A 22,455-nucleotide genomic window follows, 5' to 3' on the forward strand; every position below is an offset into this window, starting at 1 on the left:
AAAATAAAGGAAACTGAATTGAGATAATTCTAAAACAAAGGGGGGAAATCCTCAGTTTTTTTTTTTTTTTTTTTTTTTAAGGAAACTGATCACTGGTTCACTGCTGAGCCAGGCACAAAACACTTTGCACTTGTCCCATCCGGCCATTATGTTTCAGCTCTATTCATCTCTTGATGTTTTTTCTTTTTGTCTGACCCCATTCAGACTCCTTTATTCTCCCACACTGTCCCCCACTCCCCAAGGGTTTAATGGATGAAAAATGCACACATGGAAAAATGCTGGATTCCCAACCCCCTAGGATAGCCCAAAGATATCTGTTTAGTTCTCTATTGGGCTCTCAGTGAATATAAAGAATAAATATTTTGTATCTGTTAGAGAGAATATTATATTTATATCAGATAGAGTTGATCTGAGCTTCTGTTCTGCTACCCATAGCGCTTCCATTCTCAGGTCTTGTTCACTTTTCAATTCTACTCCATCGTCCCTAGGCTGCTAAATTCCTCAACTTTTCTCGGTGTCTTTTTCTCCTGAACCCAATTCAGATGCTCTCCATCTGATCATCTTCCCCAGGGTGGTGGTGGCCTTTGGGATGCAGTCTAGGTGTTAAATGAATGATTATTCATTGTGATCTCCAAGCATGAACACTCTCTTCTCCTTATAGAGGCTCTATTCCCTAGAGAACACTTTGGCAGCATTTTTCTCAAAGTGGAATTAAAAAAATGCATCACACTTATATAAAAAAAGACCCACATGGCATCTCCCAGGAGGCTCTCAATGCAGGTTCCATTTCTGTTAAAAGAAGATGCATGTTGTAGTGGAAAAAGCATTGAACTGGGGATTCAAGAGATCCCCGTACCTACAGTCCTGGCTCTGCTAATTCCTAACTGTGGGATCTTGTACAAGTCACTTACCTCTCTGGAGGTCTTAGGTTCCAGTGTGAAACTAAAAGCTGGAGCCAGGGAACAACCAAGTTCTTCCCAGCTCTGGTACTCCCTGAATCCAGGAAATAGGATCCTGGGACATTACAAGAAGACTTTCTCAAAATTAGGATTTGATACCTCTCAACTAGGTAACTCAAGCTTCTCCCATTTTGAAATTTTACTTTCTAATCAAAGTAACTTCACCCCCTTAGCCAAGGTTTCTCTAGGAAGAACATCTAATAATTATTGAAAGTACAATTTATCTTCAGAAATGAATTTTTTTGAAAGTTTGAAACAAACATTCTTTCCTTAAGGCAACAACTGTAGAGTAGATGAAAGAGATTTTTTAAATGATCAGCTTCATAATTTTGTCTAATTTATTGTTGAATACTACAAAGTATAAGGCTTATTCTGAGAAATTGCTTTAAAAAAGAAAAGGTTTCTTTCTGATTTGAGAGTTACAGCTAGGTCAACCCATAATTCTTTCTATCTACCTACCTATCCATATACACACAGATTATACCATTTTAAAAACAAAGTTAGGAAACCTTCCTGTCATCAACTGTATTTGTATAGATCTGAGCAGGATCCATGATCCCTGTTTTGGGGTCAGACTCTGTTACTACTCCTGAACTCAGATACTGCACATTAAAAGTATTGTGCTCTAGAGATTTACAGCAAATTCCCATTGGCTATATATTTTACATATGGTAATGTAAGTTTCCATGTTATTCTTTCCATACATCTCACTCTCTCCTCCCCATCCCCATGTCCATAAGTCTATTCTTTATGTATGTTCTCCATTTTTGCCCTGTAAATAAATTCTTTAGTACCATTTTTCTAGATTCCATATATATGTGTTAGAACATGGTATTTATCTTTCTCTTTCTGACTCACTTCGCTCTGTATAATAGGTTCTAGATTCATCCACCTCATTAGAACTGACTCAAATGTGTTCCTTTTTATGGCTGAGTAATATTCCATTGTGTATATATACCACACCTTCTTTATCCATTCATCTGTCAATGGACATCTAGGTTGCTTCCAAACTCAAACAGGGGCTCTGTATCAACCTAGAAGAGTGGCATGGGGAGGGAGATGGGAGGGAGGTTCAAAAGGGAGGGGATATATGTATACCTATGGCTGATTCATGTTGAGATTTGACAGAAAACAACAAAATTAAGTAAAGCAATTATCCTTCAATAAAAAATAATTTTTAAAAAGTTCAGTTCAGTTCAGTTCAGTCACTCAGTCATGTCCGATTCTTTGCAACCCCATGAATCGCAGCACGCCAGGCCTCCCTGTCCATCACCAACTCCCAGAGTTCACTCAGACTCACGTCCATCGAGTCCATGATGCCATCCAGCCATCTCATCCTCTGTTGTCCCCTTCTCCTGCCCCCAATCCCTCCCAGCATCAAAGTCTTTTCCAATGAGTCAACTCTTCACATGAGGTGGCCAAAGTACTGGAGTTTCAGTTTTAGCATCATTCCTTCCAATGAAATCCCAGGGCTGATCTCCTTCAGAATGGACTGGTTGGATCTCCTTGCAGTCCAAGGGACTCTCAAGAGTCTTCTCCAACACCACAGTTCAAAAGCATCAATTCTTTTTAAAAAGTACTGTGCTCCAATTACATGAAGTACTCTAAAACATCTTTTGAAAAGTATCATTTAGGACTTCCCTGGTGGTCCAGTGGTTGGGAGGCCACATGCCAATGCAGGGGACACAGGTTCGCTACCTGGTCCAGAATGATTCCACATGCCACAGGTGACTGAGTCTACGAGCTACAGCCACTGAGCCCATGCGCCACAACTGCTGAAGCCTGAGCACCCTTGAGCCTGTGCTCTGCAGCAAGAGAAGCCACTGCAGTAAGAAGCCCATGCACCCCATTTAGAGAGTAGCTCCTAGGACTTGCTGCAACTAGAGAAAGCCCATGTGCAGCAATGAAGACCCAGCATAGCCAAAGAAATAAATACTTTAAAAGCATCATTTGATAGTAAATGCTTTGGAAAGTTCATTTAGTCCAGTGTTTTCCTTATCTCCACCTCCATATACATTAGTCTTCTCTGAGATATGAGTATAAGCCAAGATTTCCCCAACCCAAAGGAAGCCTGCAACCATGTTCCCGAGGCTCTCTCATCTTCCATCCGTTGGTCAAACCACATTTCTGACTGCCCTCCCTGGGTTCGATCTCTGGGTTGGGATGATTCCCTGGAGAAGAGAATGGCTGCTACCCACTCCAGTATTCTTGCCTGGAGAATTCCACGGACAGAGGAGCCTGGTGGGCTACAGTCCATGGTGTCGCAAAGAGTCAGACATGACTGAGTGACTTTCACTCCCCCCCACCAAAATCAAGACTCAGCTCACAGTCAGGCTGCTTGTAGCAATCAATCTTACCTTCTTCTTGGACCCCATCTCATTATAACCACACTCCCTGCCACATCAATCCCTTCTTCATGCTTCACATTTAACTACATCTTGAAAGTCTCTTTTCTTTCCCTTCTTTGCCACTTGATTTGGTCAGGGACTCTCTCTCATCTTACCTTCCCCTAGATTAGGTTAAAGAAAATGTTAGCATCTGTCAGTAAATAAAATAAACATTTGCAAAGTGCTTGGCTGGTCTCAAGAGCCCCGAAACTGCCTGCAAGTTAAGTTAAATTCAATATAGATGGGCCATGTCTTAGATCTCTTAGATCATGTCTGCTCAAAACTTTCCAAAGTACTAGGATACTGTTGGGGCTTATTTGCTATTATGATGTTATTATGGAGTAATTTAGAATCATTTGATGTGAACCAATATTAAATCTCAAGCTGGATATCATTTGGGTCTTGAATATACATAAGGAGGCTAACTTTTCAGTCCATGATAATTTCTTACATTTGCAAAAACTCAACATCTAAATCTATACATTTGACAGCCAAGCATATTAATTATTGAAGTGATATTAATGATCAGTCATTGAGTACTTACTGTGTTCTAGGCAGTGTTCTAAGCATTTTCTGTGTGTTATCTCACTGCGTTTTCTCAACAAACTTCCATGGAAAGTGCTATTAGTCCCACTGTAATAAGCAATTTGCCCAAGATCACACAGCTAATAAAATCACAGTCAGAATAGGAACTATGTCCTGACACCTAGAACAGTACTTTCAATCATTATGTTAAGCTTGAAAATGTGTAGTTTCGATTTCTTAACGTGTTAACCATGGAATATAGACTTTGAAGCACAGTGCTCATAATGGGAGCATTTGAGTAGGACTTTGAGGGGAGATCCCACTGCAGCCTCTTTGATCTTTGTCTTCCTGGCAGGATAATCTCACATGGAGGATGGTAACATGTTATTCTTAAATTGGAGGGAAATAAATGAACACTTGCTGAAATACAAAGGATTCAGATTAGATGTATAAAATATTTTCCCACAGTAGAGAGCTGTGAAAAGTATGAATGTGTCTTTTTAAAATTAATTTTTATTGGAGTATAGTTGCCTTATAATGTTGTTAGTTTCTGCTGTATAGCAAACTGAATCAGATATATACTTATAACCCCTCTTTCTTGGATTTCCTTTCCATTTAGGTCACCGCAGAGCGTGGAGTAGAGTTTCCTGTGCTATACTCTAGGTTCTCATTAGTTATCTATTTTATATATAGTAGTATATATATGTCAATCCTAATCTCCCAATTCATCCTATCGGCCCCTCACCCCCGCAACTTGGTGTCCATACGTTTGTTCTCTGTGTCTGTGTCTCTATTTCTGCTTTGCAAACAGGTTCATCTGTATCATTTTTCTAGATTCCACATATAAGTGATATTATACTGTATTTGTTTTTCTCTTTCTGGCTTACTTCACTCTGTATGATAGTCCCTAGGTTCATTCACAACTTTGCAAAATGGCACAATGTCATTCCTTTTTATGGCTGAGTAGTATTCCATTGTGTATATATACCACATCTTCTTTATCCATTCCTCTGTTAATGGACATTTAGATTGCTTCCACGTCCTGGCTATTGTAAATAGTGCTATTAGCAGGGGGCAGGGGGTGCATGCACCTTTTTGAATTATGGTTTCCTCTAGTATATGCCCAGGAGTGGGATTGCTGGGTCATACAGTAGTTCTATTTTGAGTTTTGAAGGAATCTCCATATTGCTTTCTGTAGTGGCTGTATCAATATACATTCCCATCAACAGTGGAAGGGGATGTACACCCTCTCCAGCATTTATCTTTAGTAGATTTTTTTGATGATGGCCATTCTGACTGGTATAAGGTGATACCTCATCATAGTTTTGATTTGCATTTTTCTCCAAAATCACTGAGGACAGTGACTGCAGCCATGAAATTACTAAAAGATGCTTGTTCCTTGGAAGGAAAGCTATGACAAAGCTAGACAGTGTTTTAAAAAACAAAGACATCATTAGGCCAACTAAGGTTTATATAGTCAAAGCTGTGGTTTTTCCATTAGTCATGTTTGGATGTGAGAGTTGGACCATCAGGAAGGCTGAGCATCAAAGAATTGATGCTTTTGAACTATGGTGCTGAAGAAGACTCTTGAGAGTCCCTTGTACAACAAGGAGATCAAACCAGTCAATCTTAAAGAAAATCAACCCTGAATATTCATTGGAAGGACTGAAGCTGAAGCTCCAATACTTTGCTACCTGATGGGGAAGAGCCAATGCACTGGAAAAAGTCCTGATGCTAGGAAAGATTGAAGGCAGGAGGAGAAGAGGGCAGCAGAGAATAAAATGATTACATATTAATACCACCACTGACTCAATGGACATGAAATTGAGCAAACTTTGGAAACCAGTGGAGGACAGAGGAGGCTGGCATGCTGCAGTTTATGGGGTCACAAAGAGTCAGATATGGCTTAGCAACTGAACAACAACAAAAAACAACAATAATTAGTGATGCTGAGCATCTTTTCATGGGCCTCTTGTCCATCTGTATGGCTCCTTTGGAGAAATGTCTATTTAGGTCTTCTTCCCATTTTTGGACTGGGTTGTTTGGTTTTTTGATGCTGAGTTGCAAATGTTGTTTGTGTATTTTGGAGATTAATCTCTTGTCAGTTGTGTCATTTGCAAATATTTTCTCCCATTCTGAGGGCTGTCTTTTAATCTTGTTTATGATTTCCTTTGCTGTGCAAAAGCCTTTAAGTTTAATTAAGTCTCATTTGTTTATTTTTGTTTTTATTTTCATTACTCAGGGAGGTGGGTCAAAAAAGATCTTGCTGCATTTTATGTCAAAGAGTGCTCTGCCTATGTTTTTCTCTAGAAGTTTTACAGAGTCTGGCCTCACAGTTCTTTAATGCATTTTGAGTTTATTCTTGTGTATGGTGTTAAGGAGTGTTTTAATTTCATCCTTTTTCAGTTTTCTCAGAACAACTTATTGAAAAACCTGTCCTTTCTCCGTTGTATATTCTTGCCTCCTTTGTCATAGATTAGGTAACCATAAGTGCATGGGTTTATCTCTGGGCTTCCTATCATGTTCCATTGATCTATAATTTCTGTTTTTGTTCCAGTACCATACTGTTTTGATTACCATAGCTTAATAGCATGGTCTGAAGTCAGACTATGATTCTTCCAGCTCTGTTTAGGAATATGTCTTAAACAAAAGTGACAGAATCTACTTCACTGGAGGATAGACTTTCCTTTGAACAGAAGTAGAGACAATTCAAAGGCATGGTCCAACTTTCTTTTGCTTTAGAAATCTGAAATCATCACACAATTCTAAATAGTCTCCTGACTTAACATTTTTCAGTAACAAGTAACTTGAGATCATGGTAACCAAATGTGTGAAGACCTCATAAAAGTCAAAATTGGATGAGATTCCATCATTCTGAATCTTAAAATGACAGTTTAGATGGGATATGAGTCATTGCTGAAGGAAGGGCATTAATTCAGTAAGAGGATTTTTTCCCGATTTAATATTTGTTAATTAAATACAATTAGATCAGCCTCTTTCCTGTTCTTCAGCTACAAGATTCAATCTTATAATGCCGTTTAAAAGAGAAAAATCCTTCCTTTTCATTGCTCCTATAAGGGAGGCAAATTTTTAAATCTTTGATTGGCCCTTAAATTTGTAGGTCACTTCTATTCTGAAAGTTTAAGAAATAAAATGATAGCTTTTTGAAACAATAAAGGCTTTAAGTTTTCCCTTCTTAAAGTAGCTGATCATTAATAAAGAAAAAGTTTCTATGTATGTGATAGTTGAACCAGGAATTTGAGATCTACTCAACAAACATCTGTAGAAGTTCTGTTAGTCTGCTTGAGCAAGAGATCTACTATAACTTGTAAGCTTCATAGGTGTGGGTATTCTTGGAGACATGAGAGAACATGTCAGAGACAAATCAGTCTGAAGGAAGTAAGAATTTTAACAGAATTTCGAACTCTGATCCAAAGAATTGTTTCTTGGTGATATCTCAAGGCTCTGATGGCTTACTCTTATCAGATGTGTCATTATTTTGAAAAAGCTAACAAATGTGGGAAAGCCTGGGGAAATTTAGTGGGCTGGAAATTGCCTGAGGACTAGGTCTAGCTTTTAAAACTAATTTACTGGAAAAGATAATCACTGTCTTTTTTCTTTCAATCATAGAAAATATTATTTCCTTTGTGCTATTAAGTTTGCTAGTCTAATTTTTTAAGGAAGTAACAACAGTAAAATTTCCTAATGCCCAAACACACTTCAACACATTATTTTAAGAGAAATATACATGAGCTATGGATTTGAGCAAAATCCATATTTAATCCAGATTATGAATTCCATAGCAGTTTAAGAGTGTTTATTTTCATTACTCAACTCTCCATTATGTCACTTGGACTCTCTTCAGAGGTTCTGATTTGCATGTACCTTTTCAATTGTTTTCTTTATTGATTTAATCTTATAATTTGAGGTTTGTTCCTGATTATCCAGCTTTTTATACAGCAGTGCAATTTTTTTTTTTTTTCTCTGCTTAACACATCACAGAGAACTGAGTGTCAGGTTTCTATCTCATATGTTCCATAATTCTGTGTTCTGGTGTGATGCCGGCATAACTGGTATAATTTGAGACAAATAGTGATCCTTCCAAGTTTCATAAAATAAATGCTTGTAATTTATAGGAATTAGAAATGCAAATATTGAATTGCTTTAGAATAACACATGGCTACTTTTTTTTTTTTTAATTTCAAAGGCATAGAGAACTAGATACACTGACCTGCTCCCCCCTGCAAGCTATAGCTAGCATTCTAGATTGTTCAAGAATAAGTAGAATGAGTCCTTTAGAAGGAGGATGGAGTAAAAGAAAACAACTGTCACCCTGTCACGCTGTCTATTTCTCATTTAGGAAGATGAGCACAGTGCCCACACGGCCAGGCACGCTTGTTCATATGTCCATTCAATACTGGAAAATACAGCAACATTTAGGTGGATGTAAGCATCATTCTGTCAGTTGTTGAAGTCTCCACTGTTATGCCAATTGTGTTTTCCCAAATGTCTTAAAAATCTGTTTAAATAAAAATGTCAAACACTCACATGATTTCTAAAGTTGTGGGGGCATTTGAGGTGATCTGCGTAGTCGAGGACAACGTCTTAATTATCTATCTCCCACAATGCCTAGCACAGGGCTTTGCTCAATAATTACATAAATAACAATGGAGTAATTGAATGGATCTAGTTCAACCAATATCCCAACACAGACGCTGCTGCTTTGCATCCCTGAATACCTCCCTCATCAACTTTCATCTATTGTTTTATACCTCTAAGTTTTCAAAAATTCCCGTGATGCTGAGCCAAAGTTTGTCTGGCTGTACTACCCACCCACCAATCCTGATCTGTACTTTGTGGGGAGTCTTCCATTCCCTTTACTACAGGAAAATCTTCCTAATATTTTAAGGCAGTTATCATGTCTTTCTGCAGACATTGCCGGAGTATTTCCCAGTCCCTTCTACTGCTTGTTAAGTGAGGCAGTGTAACGAAGAGGCAATTGTCATAAGTGCATAGCAAACTTGCATTTGTGCCCCATTGGTTTGACATTTGGTGGGCCACTTAATCTCTCTGGGCATTCATAGATTCATGTATAAAACACAAACTATATTAATTACAAATTAATATTTGTCAGGGCTTCTCAGTTGGTGCTAGTGGTAAAGAACACATCTGCCAGTGCAGGAGACTTAAGAGATGTGGGTTCCATCCCTGGGTCAGGAAGATCCCTGGAGGAGGGCATGGCAACCCACTCCAATATTCTTGCCTGGAGAATCCCATGGACAGAGGAGCCTGGAGGGCTATAGTCAGACACGACTGAAGCGACTTAACACACACCCCCAGTATTTGTCATCTGACCTCAAAGTATTGTTTTACAGATCAAATCCTCTGAAAATTATAAGCTGTTAAAGGAATGTAAGATAGTATTATTACAATAAGACATTGTTTCCTGTTACTTCACCAATCTGGTATCCATTTTCTGGCTATACCTATAGTTTGTCACTGTGTCCCTTAAAATGTAGTAACAAACATTAAATCTATTGTTCCACCCATGACTGGCCTTGCGCAAAGTACAACAGAAATTAAAGGAGGAGAAAGAAGTCTACTCACATTATTTATAGCTTATCATGGGCCAAGTCCTCATTCTTAACTTATTTTTTCATAATAACCCTTTCAGGTATATATTGTAGAGGTAAATAAATAAGATCTTAAGGGGAGGTGGGAGGGAGTTTTAAAAGGGAGGGAATATATATGTATACTTGTGGCTGATTCACATTGTATGGCAGAACCAGCACAACACTGTAAAGTAATTATCCTCCAACTAAAAATAAATTAAAAAAAAAACTTAGAAATTTTCAATAATTTGCTCATGTCACCTAGGTCAACTTGACTCATGGGTTTTTGTTCTCTGCCCTGTTGCCTATCATTTCCATTACCCCCATAATTGGGACAGCGCTACGATGACTGGCGCACTAGACATTAGCATTAGCTGAGGCCATGTTCATCTGGCTGGAACGTGATGCTCCCCTGTGTTAAGCTTGCAGTAGGCTCAGGGCCTCCAAAACTGTGAGAGAAAGACATTTCAGTTGTTTGGCGCCAACAAGTTGGTGACTGTAGCAGCCACAGGAAACTAATATACTCCCTTATGTCATTCTTATGTGTTCCTGAAACTATTGTAATCTCCTTGGGTTATATGCTCCATCTTCCTTTTTTTTCTATATACGTTCTATTCATGTTCTATTCACATACCATTCTCCATGTGTTTTCTTCTAACATCTGAACTTGCCAAACTGCTCTCCATTCTTCACGCTGGCTTCTTTAAATGTCATCATTTAGAGGTCAGAAGATATAAAACATTGTTTGGACATACATGTGATGATTTTCAAATGTCTTTCTTCTTGGCTCTTCAAAAGATTGATGGAGCAAGAATGTTTACCATTTATTTTTCAAATAGAACTTTTGTTCAGTAAATTAAGAATTTTGTGCTAGAAGCTCTACTGATGCCAGTATTCTTAGTGAGCTAATGCTACCTGTGGGGAGAGACCCCACTGGGAAGAGAAAGGGGTCACACAGACCATGGAGAACCCTCTCTGCAGTCAGCCCTGCCCTCCAACATCCTGAGGGAACTTGCCTAAATCTGCTGCCTCTTACACGGGACAGACAGCTTAACTAGTCTTAATAACCCCATCAGAACTTGGTAGTTCAGTGGGTCCCAACGAAGCAGCAACAGAGAATTCTTGTTTACTTATATCTCTTTCCCTCTTCGTTTTTAGTTGAAATATGGTGGCACTGGTGGTAAAGAGCCCATGCAGGAGATGCAAGAGAAGCGGGTTTGATCCCTGGATTGGGAAGATGCCCTGAAGGAGGCCATGGCAATCCATTCCAGTATTCTTGCCTGGAGAATCCCACGGACAGAGAATTGGACATGACTAAGCATATTCTTTTTTAGTTGAAATACATATATATATTTATATATATATATATACATATTTGCTACTTGTCTAATGTTCAAAATAATCAAATCCTAGAGAAGTTACTGTATTCTAGAAGTGCCTGGAATAGCCTTATATATAATCTATGTGTTTGCTCTGCATGAAAATCTACATCAAAATTATTTAGAAAGGGAGAACTAATTCATTGCCACTAAATTTACTCCATTTAACTAAAGCTAGTAACCATATCTGGCTATGTGATGGGTGATTTGGGAGGGAGAGGAGAGGAAAGCAAGTGGAAAGGGAAGCAAGTGAGGAGGAGGTGGGCCAGAAAGGGAAGGAGGCCCAGAGAAAGGAAGCAGGTTTGACCTAGATTCCCAGCTGCCCATTCTTTGAATATCAGAACTCAATTAAATGCTGTTTGGGGGGAAGGGCAAAGCACAGAACTTTCAGAAGTATGACGTTAAAGAGCCCAAATATCTGATTTTTTTTCATTTTCAAAACAGTGTCACCCAAGGCTTGTCCAGCGTTGAAAGCCTCACTCTTGGATTTCCGGTCTTGTCTTCTAATGTGGTATGTCTTCTTTCTTTAGTGAGATGAAACTAATTTATTCAGCCACATGCCTCAGAAATACTTAAGCTTGTTATTTGATAGTGGTGTGTTTTCCAGCTGAGGTGGGAGGAGCTGTTCTGACGCTTTTTCACCATAAAAGAGATGGACTGTTTGAATTGCAAGTGTCTCTGGCAGTTGGGAGGGGCAGTTTGGAAACTGACTAACCGGAGGGGTCCCTGAACAACCCAGGGGCAGCTCAGACTCACCCTTGAGCAACCACACCACAAGAATGGTGCCAAGGCCCGTTTTGTTTTTCTATTTGTGGAAAAGAATTTTTCCAGAATTCTTGATGAGATAAACCTAACCTATTCACAGATAACAGTGGAGAATGTGAGGATTTTTAACAGTGGAGAATGTGAGGATTTTTTTGTTTGTTTCTCTGATGTTCCCTGAAACCAACATTTCTATTATTGCATCTAGCTATCTTAGCTGGAGTTTCAATCACAGCCCAGCTCTTACATTCTGTGATGTTCATGGATCTTTATTAACCATCCACTGGATGAAGGGGAGGGTATTTAGTCCTGTGAAGAGCACAGCATAGGAGCCTTGGTCCTAGAAGGGTACCAAGTACCCCAAACCTGCAAATGACAAGCGCTCCTGCACGGCAACATATAACCACAATGCATTTGACAGCAGGCAAGTGTTCCATCAAGGAGACTCCCAGCATGGAAAGTCTTCGTCAGGTTTGCCCTGCCTGAGGACCAGCGTGGGGGACAAGGAAACCGCCCCGCAGGGCTGGGACAAGGGCAAGATGAGTAAGGAATCTGCCGCTGGTGCCAAATGTAAAGGAGGGCCAAAAACTTAGTAATCAAGATAAAGAACATTTTAATGCAATATTTTTTAAAAAATCACAATTGATATTAAAATTAAACTTGGGTAATATATAATGAATAGTGAACAAGAGACACAGGATCAATATTACTGATTTTTCCTTTTTTCTTGGATTCTGATTTGACTCTTCACAGTGCTATTACTGAGCCTGTAAGTGAGGAAGGAGAGTAGATGGGGGCAGCATTAGTCATAGGGGCAAAGGTTCTGAAAAAGTGAAAGTTGATCATTCAGTCCTGTCTGACTCTTTGCAACTCCATGGACTGTAGCCTACCAGGCTCCTCTGGCCATGGAATTCTCCAGGCAAGAGGACTGAAGTGGGTTGTCATTTCCTTCTCCAGGGGATCTTCCCGACCCAGGGATTAAACCCGGCTACCAGGAAAGCCCTGCAAAGGTTCTGAGGAAGGAGTAAAAAACTCACACTGTACTCTTAAGCAAATAAGCTTAACTGGGACAGAGGGTCTAAACAAGGGGACAGTAAAAGATAAAGGGTGAAAGGGAGAAAGATATATGACAGTCATTGAGTGTGGGTTGAAGAGGTGCAGTGAGAACTAAGAGGCAAGATTTATCTTGTAGATTATCAAAAAAGGTGGGGAGTGGTCCATAAAAATAACTGTAGCATAGTTTATAGGTTGGATGGTAAAGGACAAGGGTTGCCTTAGGGAAGGCAACTAGGATAGATGTGGGTAAATACAGGTGTCTGCTAAGGGATTGCTGTGGCAATGGAAAAAAAACATTTCCAAAAGGCATTATAGATAAAAAGAACTGGGAGACCCAATTATTTGGATGTGAGAAGAAACAGAAGTAAAGACTAGTCATCTGCAAGGCTGCTCTGTGGATCTTTGTTGGAACTGCCCTTGAGGACATCTTCAGCAGCGACTGTGTGAAGGGCCGGGGGAGCCCCGAGGCACAAAGTGGAAGAGACAGTCTCGAGGGTCTTATGTGTATGTGGGAGATTTGACCCCAGTTGAAGCAAAGTGCTCAAGGGTAGGGGCTCAGAAATAATAACTGAAAGTCAAGAACTTAGTTTTTGCACTGTTTCCTCAAAGCGGAAGTGCTATTTGTATAACACCTTTGTCCTGTGGACCTGTTCTGTGTATACCAGAGAATTAGCATTCTTGCTTCTCTCCCCTCCCAACCTCCCTCCCATTAACGGCCAGTAGCACTTCAGACAATAGGAAGGGGCCCTACATATATCCCAATTCTCCTGAGGATAGGGTTCCTGACCCTGCAATCCATTGAGAACCCCTCTGGAATAGAAGATCTAAATTCAGAGACAGTGTTGTCCAAAAGATACTAAGAGATAATAGTGTGGGAGAAAGTCCAAAGGCAAAAAGGTTCCCAAAAGGAGGGTAATTAGTAGTGTCAAATGTAACAGAAAGACCAATGAAAATGGACACCTTGAAAAACAAAAGACAAACAGGGTGTTGATTCTTGTAACACTGTTAGCTATTCCAAAACAATTAGGTATTGTCCTACATGGTAAGTAATCGGACAACTGCATTTTTTTCAGGCATGGTGCAATTTTTATGCTTCATTGTTACAATCACCTTCATAGAGTTAAACAATCTGAAAATCTAACTCTGTTAAAAAATATACATATGTTTGTATATGTACATGTTAAATGACCTGATTCATAGGAACAGTATGGCTTTTATCATAAAAAATCTTATCTCATTGTTGTTATATATCCATTAATGCCATCTGGGTAGCTATCTATAGGATGACAATATGCAAATATCAGGAAACTTTGCTAAAATTTTCCTTTTAGTTCTTTCTAAATGTAAAAAAATTTTGTGAGTGTGTGTGGAAATAAAATGTCAATACCACCATTTGAAAATGAGCTTTTCCAACTATAATGATTTTTTTTTAAATTGAAACCGTGTACATTTTTAAAACTTTATTTTATTGAAGTATAGTTTCTTTACAACATTGTGTTAATTTTTGCTGTACAGCAAAGTAATTCACTTATATGCACACATACACATGCATTTTTTTTACACGGTCATGATAATTTTTGTAATTAAATGCAGCTAAGAAGCTGATAATGGCATCTTTCATATCGATCATGCACCTTCAAAGATGCTTGAGCTCTTGACCTGCATTTTTTTTGTATATATAGTTTATCCTTGAAGTTGCACAAAAGTTTTGTCATTGTTTTATCTTTTGGAATATTCTCTCTTGGAAGTAAAATGGAGAAGGTCATTTTTATGTATTATTTTCCTTTCTCTTTACTCAACTCCTGCATTTGAATACTTTGTTTGGCATATGGTCTTTGAAATGATTATGGTTGTCCATTTCCACTGAGTTTTGTTGGTTATACTGAATCACATCAGATAAAATTTGTGAATATCTCCTTAGTGTTCTATCAAAGTCTTCTCTAAATTGTTGGTTCAGGAGAAGTGTATTCCTCCTTCAGTTCTAGCCACCTTGTTCCCCCAAGATTGGAAAAGGAACTAGGGAATAATATTTCTAAACATAAAATACTACTATTTTAAAGGTTTTAAATTCCTTTTTCCAAATCTCGTATTGTCAACAAAGATCTTTTTTTCTCCTCCTAACGTTCACAGTGATCTGCCCTTTTATGAATGCCTTGAGACTATCACACAAAGCTAACGGTGAGGGAGCAGATGCCTCATTCAATTCCAAATAGAAGGAAATCTGTTGTCTCAAATAATCCCTAAATTCAGACACTTTCAGACAGCTATTATCAAGAGACCACATTCTAAGAGCAGATGTGTTATTAAGGCTGAGAAATGTTATGAGGACTTCGTGATCTGACAAATGATTTCAATCTATCCAACATTCCAACATTTCATCTTTTAATAAATTAGAGATTAAAATATCCATCTTGGGGAGACAAGTTGTATAAGGGAGTTGGGAACTGGAATTGTAACTGATAGTTCATTTCCATGCAAAACCTTCTTTAAATTATGCTTATAGATCCCTCTTTTATATAAAATCTGTTCATTTGACTAAAACAATTAAGGTGTATTTTAATATCCACATTCAATCCTGTGGATCCTTCCCACAGCTATGAAACACAACTCCTGCCTTTCAGCGAGGTAGGAAAAACAAATACCTTCAGGCTTCAGTTGTCCCACCTAAATGTGCTCAATCGTTCCTTTATACCATTAAGTTTACTGCTATGTGATTACTCTATTTAGAGCCTTTTCAGTGAGGCAATTACTGGAAATTCAGCTGAGGGCTAGTACTCTCCTTTTCTTGTCGGCTGCTACACCTCTTTTCTCTCCCCCTCTCTCTCTCTCAAAGTACAGTAGAGTTCTTACACTCCTTGGATAATAGACTCTTCTTTTTGCATTCAAGTGAATGTTTTTCAACCAGCCCTATTCAGAATCACAAAGTGTACTATCCATAACAAAATATACATTCCTCAACATTTGCAAACTGCTTAATATCCAGGGGTTGTACTTTGATCTCCCCAAAATACCAGTGGTGCTGTGAAATTTTTACATAATCCTATCATTGTCAAATATAATAAAACTTAGATCCAGGTAAGTATCTATCACTGTGAATAACCTGAAGAGCAGCAAAGGTGCCCAAATTCTCTTCAGCTAAGATATCTCCAACTGTATCCTGATTGAAATTTATGTTCTACCTGGATTTACAGAAAGTGGATAATGAAATGGTCTTGACTGGTTTTCTTTCACTGTCTGGAATTGCTCTCCTGGCTCCACATCTGAAGGTGCTTCTTCAGTAGGAAATTTGGGAGCAGAAAATAAATCATTTCCTAATATTGTCCTTTGGCAGGTAATAATTTTATCTTAGATCTTAAGGGTCAGAATTTGGCAACCAAATTCAGTAAATAGATGTTACACTGTAATTTTAAAATACATTAAGTTGTCAAAATTTTCAATATGGAAATGTGGTACAACCAAAACAATGGAACCTGACAGTTGGGCAGATGGGCAACTCTTCTCTTTCTCAACAGGCTTATAGCCTCATCTTGGTCTCCTGTGGGATTCCCTCTACCAAAACACTTCTGAGTTTTCTGCCCTTAACAAATTTAAGTTTTATGGTTGTTGTTATCCAAAACTTGTTGTTTATTCATTCATTGGTTCAATGTTTATCTAGTTCTTACTATGACATAAAATAAACATGTTTGAAAAGTCTTTGGAAAATAGACATTAAAAAATGGATGAAACTGGAGCCGATTATACAGAGTGAAGTAAGCCAGAAAGAAAAACACCAATACAGTATACTAACACATATATATGGAATTTAGGAAGATGGCAATGATGACCCTGTATGCAGGACAGCAAAAAAGACACAGATGTGTATAGCGGACTTTTGGACTCAGAGGGAGAGGGAGAGGGTGAGATGATTTGGGAGAATGGCATTGAAACATGTATAATATCATATGGGAGTCGAGTCGCCAGTCTATGTCTGATGCAGGACACGGCATGCTTGGGGCTGGTGCACGGGGATGACCCAGAGAGATGTTGTGGGGAGGGGGGTGGGAGGGGGGTTCATGTTTGGGAACGCATGTACACCCATGGTGGATTCATGTCAATGTATGGCAAAACCAATACAGAATTGTAAAGTAAAAAAAAAAAAAAAAAAAAGCTTGCTACAGACCACAAAAGTGATATAATTTTGAACTCGTTGCAGTGAATTTTCTAAGAATACAGATTTGCACAAGGAGTTGAATGAGAGCAAAAATTAGTGACAACTCTGCAATTTATCAGCTCTGTATCTAAGAGCGTCCTACCTCAGATTCCTAATCTCTCTAAAGTGGCAGTGACTAAGTAAGTACTGACTGTACACAGGCATGTTTAGGGCACTTTGGGGAATACAAAGATAAGTCAGACACAGATTCTGACCTTATTTAGCTTCCAGTAGTTATGAGAAAAGACAGGCATGTAATTACAGGACAGAGAAGAGATGCTTGTGGCGAGAGAGGCACAAGTCTATGGGCAAATTCAAGAAAACAAGTCACTGTTTGCATTTGGGGATATGGGGAAGGAAAAGGTATTTGGTTTGGGCCTTAAGGAATGGGCAAAATTTGGATGTACAGAAATAGGTAGGATTTTACCCCAGGCGGAAGGAGCATGAAGAGAAAACCCAGAAGTGGGATGAAGTACAAGCACCAGGCTCAAGTTCAAAGACAGTGCCTCGTCGTTTTCTTCCTTGCTTGTTTGTTTTTGGTGAAGAACACTCTTGATTTTATTTCTAGGCTCAGGGGCATTTGTCCAAGAAAATATTGTAAAGGTGGTTTGGGGGAGGGGTGGGAAAACAATGGCATAGAGTCCTGGATCAGGTGTGGAGCACAGGGCCAAGGGGAGGGACACCGGAGAGAAAGAAGGTGAGGCGGAGCCAAGAACGAGTGTGTGCAGAGGTTCAGGCAGGGCTCAGGGAAGCTGGGAGGCCATACCTAATGGCATCTGTGTTCTCTATGACAGGTTGGCATCTGTTGAGTCGAAGGAGCCAGGGGTGGAGGCTGAGAAGACTGATGAAGATTTAGAAGCTCTGATGAAACGGATGGGGAAAGGGGCCAACTATGGTTATATAGAAGAATTGCTGAGCAGTCCTGAGGACCCGACTGAAATTGGAACCATGCACTTGCAGTGGAACCAGACAGGATGTGTTTTCCTCTAAAAACCTGAGTGTGGGAAGATCCAGGAAAAGGAAACATGAAAGATAGAAGGCACAAAGAGGAAACACAAGAAACACGATGAAGCCAGGTCACAGAGAGAGCAGAAGGATCAGGGATCAGTAGTGCAGCACAGTAAGTAGCAGGATGGAGGCCAGTGCTGGTTTTGAGGGAGGTCTTGGAGAACCTATTTTCTCTGATTAACAGGCAGGGAGGATTTTCAGCAAATTTTCTTTTTCTGAGGGTTAACTGTGTCAGGTCCCATTAAAACTGACAAATAAGTAAAATTTCAGGACATATATTGTGAACATTCAAAAATAACAGCAAGGAAGCATGCAAGTGAAGCTCTGTGCTCCCTTAATGTGAATTCATTCCTAGCGTAGGCAATATATGGGAAACCATCTAACTCGAGAAAGGCAAGTAAGCTTAAACTGATAGACCAGCTCCACCTGCTTGATGGTGGCTGCTTGGGGTGTTGTGTTAACAATTCTGGGGATCAGTGTGGAACAGCATTGTGATCAATTTATGACGGCCAGTAAGGTCACAGAAAAGGAGAGTGGGGAATATACACCACAAACTTGCCATTCATGCAGTGGATAGAACACAAAAGTTTTTTATTTTCTCATGTATTGTTACTAAAGCGGTAAAAATTTGTGTTCAAGTCACTTAATTTGTTGTTATTAGTTAACCTAAAATGAAAGATAATATTTACGTGTATCTAAATACATTGCAAGTATTTTTATTTGCAAAGCCCTCTGAACATAGGAGATGACACATAATTACAAATTATGATAATGTGAGCAATGTACTTTGTCAAATACAGGTTTATCTTTTATCTGAACTACATTACTAATAGGAGACATGTTTGGTTTAAGTGAACTTTGTTCATGGAAATATGATTCTAATATCTTTCCATCACTGGAAACTTTAAAGACATTTGTACTTTAACAGGATGACAAAAATAAGAGAAATGCAATGGTTGTTTTATTTATTGAGGACAAGAAGAGAACTGTGCTCACAGTGACCTCTTTAAGGTTCTGCATGTGTGTCCTTGTTTGGCTAACCCGCCAAGTTGGGGAACTGGAGGAATACTGAGGGGGGCGGTAATCTGCAGGAGGCAAATAGCTCACCAGGCGAAGGCAGAGACCAGACGTAGTCTCGAGACTTTTAGTCCATGGTCTTCCCATCACAGGAAAGAAGCAGGGCGTTACCTTCTCTGCACATGGATAACATATTTGAGTTAAAAATAAATGTTAAAAATGCTATCAATTTTGCACATCATATGAGTTAGAGATCATGATCACTGCAATGCTGGAAATGTACATTTTAAATGGTTTCTACCTTTTTTATCAGCAGAAAGAGGTATTTTCCAAATGCATCTATCAAGGTTTGCTTTAGAAACCAATGAGAAAGGAAGGCAAAATTGTACTAGTGGAGGTTGTCAACTGAAACTTACTGAACTTCCGAGTGTGTGAACCAGAGTTGAGTGACCTTTGATAACACTCATCTCACCCTGCTTGGTTCCTTTTCTGTTGTGTTATTAGAGCCTATGTATGGATTATGTTGTTTGCTCATAACCTTTTTGGTCAAAGCTTGGTGCGAGTCCAGGAGAGCCAGGGCCACATTAGCCAGCTGAGCACTGCAGAGGTATTGATGAAGTAATAGAGAAAAGTAGCAAGTGAAGCTGGTCCTCTGAAAATCCAAAGGCAATGCCAGCTTGCAATCCTGCAAAGGGGCTTCTGGGGTTCAAATAAAAATAGTCTTTCTAACTAAAAAACAAATCTAACATATTAAGTGTTCATTGAAGGCCCCAATTATGTCTAGTTTTGCACTGAGTTTATTTTAAAATGTATCTGGAAAAGCTGGTGTCCAAATTTTCCCATAGACTTATACATGATGAGAATCTGTCTCCTTATATTTAGCTGCAGGCCACCTAACAAGTTCTTAGGCGAAACACATTATTTTGCTGGTACAAGAAGAATAAATACTGTATTTGGAAAGTTCCAGTGTTCTTTAAAATGTTACTGTTTCCATAGCAATAACATAATGTACTAAAGAGTAGAATAGTGTTTCTTTAGAAACCACGTGTGTATGGATACATGTTTCCACGAAGGGTTTTGAAGCATCTCACCTGCTTGAGGTCCCCAAATGGAACAACAATGGTTAATGGAATCAATTGTTATCTTATGAAATGGAACTGGGGCAGTATTTTACTGCCTGGTTGTATGTCAGCCTTCTGCTTTTAGTCATGTGTACACATATGTAATTTCTTAGGCTCTGTGCTCTTAGATGGTGAGAATAGACATATTCATTCATCACACTGAGTCAACAAATATTTATGAGGCATCTAAATGCCACGTATATTTCTAGGCACTGAGAACTCAGAGATATTATGAAGTGTATATGTGTGTGTATATATATATATATATATATAAAATACATATATATATTTAGACAAACCTTACAGTTTTTGTCTGGAAAGAGAAGGCTTCATGGGGCAAATGGAGAATTACATAGGAATGGAGCTTACATTCTAATGGAGAAAACAAGGAAATTCTCTTTAAACAAAAAATGTCACATCATGTACAAATGTGCATATGAAAGTGCTCCTTGATGATATTCGTGATGTTTTAAATGCTTTGCAAGAACACAGCATCAAAGAATAGAATATTAATAAGGTAAGGAATAAGGGAAAAGAAGAGAAAAGGATAGAGTGTGCTTAGTCACTCAGCCGTGTCTGACTCTTTGTGATCCTTTGGACTGTAGCCTGCTAGGCTTTTCTTTCCATGGGATTTTCAGGCAAGAATACTGGAGTGGCTTGTCATCTCCTCCTCCAGGCAATCTTCCCAGCCCACAGAGTGAACCCACATCTCCTGTGTGTCCCGTACTGCAGGCAGATTCTTTACCCCTTGAGCCATCAGGGAACCCAACATCAAAGAATAGCATATTAGTAAGGTAAGGAATAAGAGGAAATAAGAGAAAAGGAGACAGGGCTGGGAAGAACTGTAATTGATACAGTGACTCCCAGGTTGTTCTTCCAGGGAACACACCTAGGATGAGCCTCAGTGTATTTAAGGTAGCACAGGTGTTTTAGGATGTGCACAGTTAAGGTGTTACAAAGACATGTAAAGACTGGGGAGTGAGGGAATGCTTTCGGAGAAGATGCAGTGGGGAGGAGTGTTCCTTAGGATGCGACTGTGATCTTCAAACCTCATAGTAACTCGGAAGACTCTTTCTGAATATCTGCCTCCTCTTTATTCTGGCTTCAAGTCCAGTGCCTCTGCCTTCACACAACCCTCCAAATTTGTCTCCTGTGCTGATTTTTGCCCTGATGAGCCCCACTTCGCTCTTTACTCCTGGCTTCAACTCCCAAAGCTGGGAGAATGGACCGGTGGAAGGAATGTCACTGGTTAACTAATGGCCCTCCGGCATCTGGCAAGGAGGATGCAGGTCACAAATGTCTCCATGCTGGGTCGTCACTATTCAGAGAGAGAACAGAAAAGGAGCAGGGTGTCCGCACGCCCTCCCCGAGGCCACACATCTTTGTCTCTTACACAAGGCTCTGCTTGTGCTTTCAGTAGCCCGACCTCGAAATAGTTAACATCTTAAGAGGCCTGTGTCTATCTGCCGTGTGTGCGGTCCTTTTGTGCTGCAGTCTTGCGGGAGCCCTGGCCAGAAGCAAGCAGCAACCTCTCCCCTCTCCCAGACTTTAAGGTTTGGCTAACTGTCTGCATTGCTCCACACAGTTCTTGGCTACAGACACGTCTCAAGCCGCCATGGGAAGAGAAAGCGCTTCGTGGGCCAGATGCAGGGTCACGGAGTCAAAAAGGCTCCCAGGGTGGCCACCCTTTCTTCAGAATTAGACAAGTTGACCAGCTACCCCCAGATCCCTTCTTAGACCCTGCTAATAAATCAGTAAGCAGCTAGGTCACAAAAAAAGAGTGCTGAAATGTAAGCACATATTTTCCAGTGAAGCATTTCAACATTTTCCTTTTGCCCCCAGCAGGGTCAGAAGTCCCAAAGGAAGGCGGTGGGGGCAGAGGGGGGAAAGGAATCTAACTCTATCAAGAAAGAGAATTTTTGGTTGCCAACCACTCAGTTCTTTCAACCACTGTGATTCTACCCAGATGTTCATTCTTAAATGCAAAGGCATCATTTTCTTGCCAAGAGGTGGAATGATTGATCAAACCTTCTTTAAATCATTTCATCTTATCCATTCCCATCTGAAAGAGCAGATATTGCATTAATATTAATATTCTTATTGTCTCCTTTGAGAGAAAAATGCCCCTGTAACCCCCCTCCCAATTACTGCCAGCACCATGGGGACACGAAGTTCGAGAAGGAAGCTACCAATGCAGAGACTGCAGTTGTTTTATTAGCAACAGCTGGTGGCAGTCTCCTGCCCATTTTTTTTTAATGCTATGCTTGTCAGATCCAGCTTCTTGAGACTGGATGGCAAAGGGTAAAACAAGAACATGGCATAGTTCAGCTTTACTTGCAGAAAAGGGGATTTATGCTAAAGAGGATGCAGGCAATATTCAGAAGCTGATTAAGAAATGTAACAAAAAAGTATCTGAACTCAATATTGTGGAGGTAAATTT

The sequence above is a fragment of the Oryx dammah genome, unplaced genomic scaffold (assembly GCF_014754425.2).
Source record: "Oryx dammah isolate SB20612 unplaced genomic scaffold, SCBI_Odam_1.1 HiC_scaffold_21, whole genome shotgun sequence".
NCBI lineage: Eukaryota > Metazoa > Chordata > Mammalia > Artiodactyla > Bovidae > Oryx > Oryx dammah.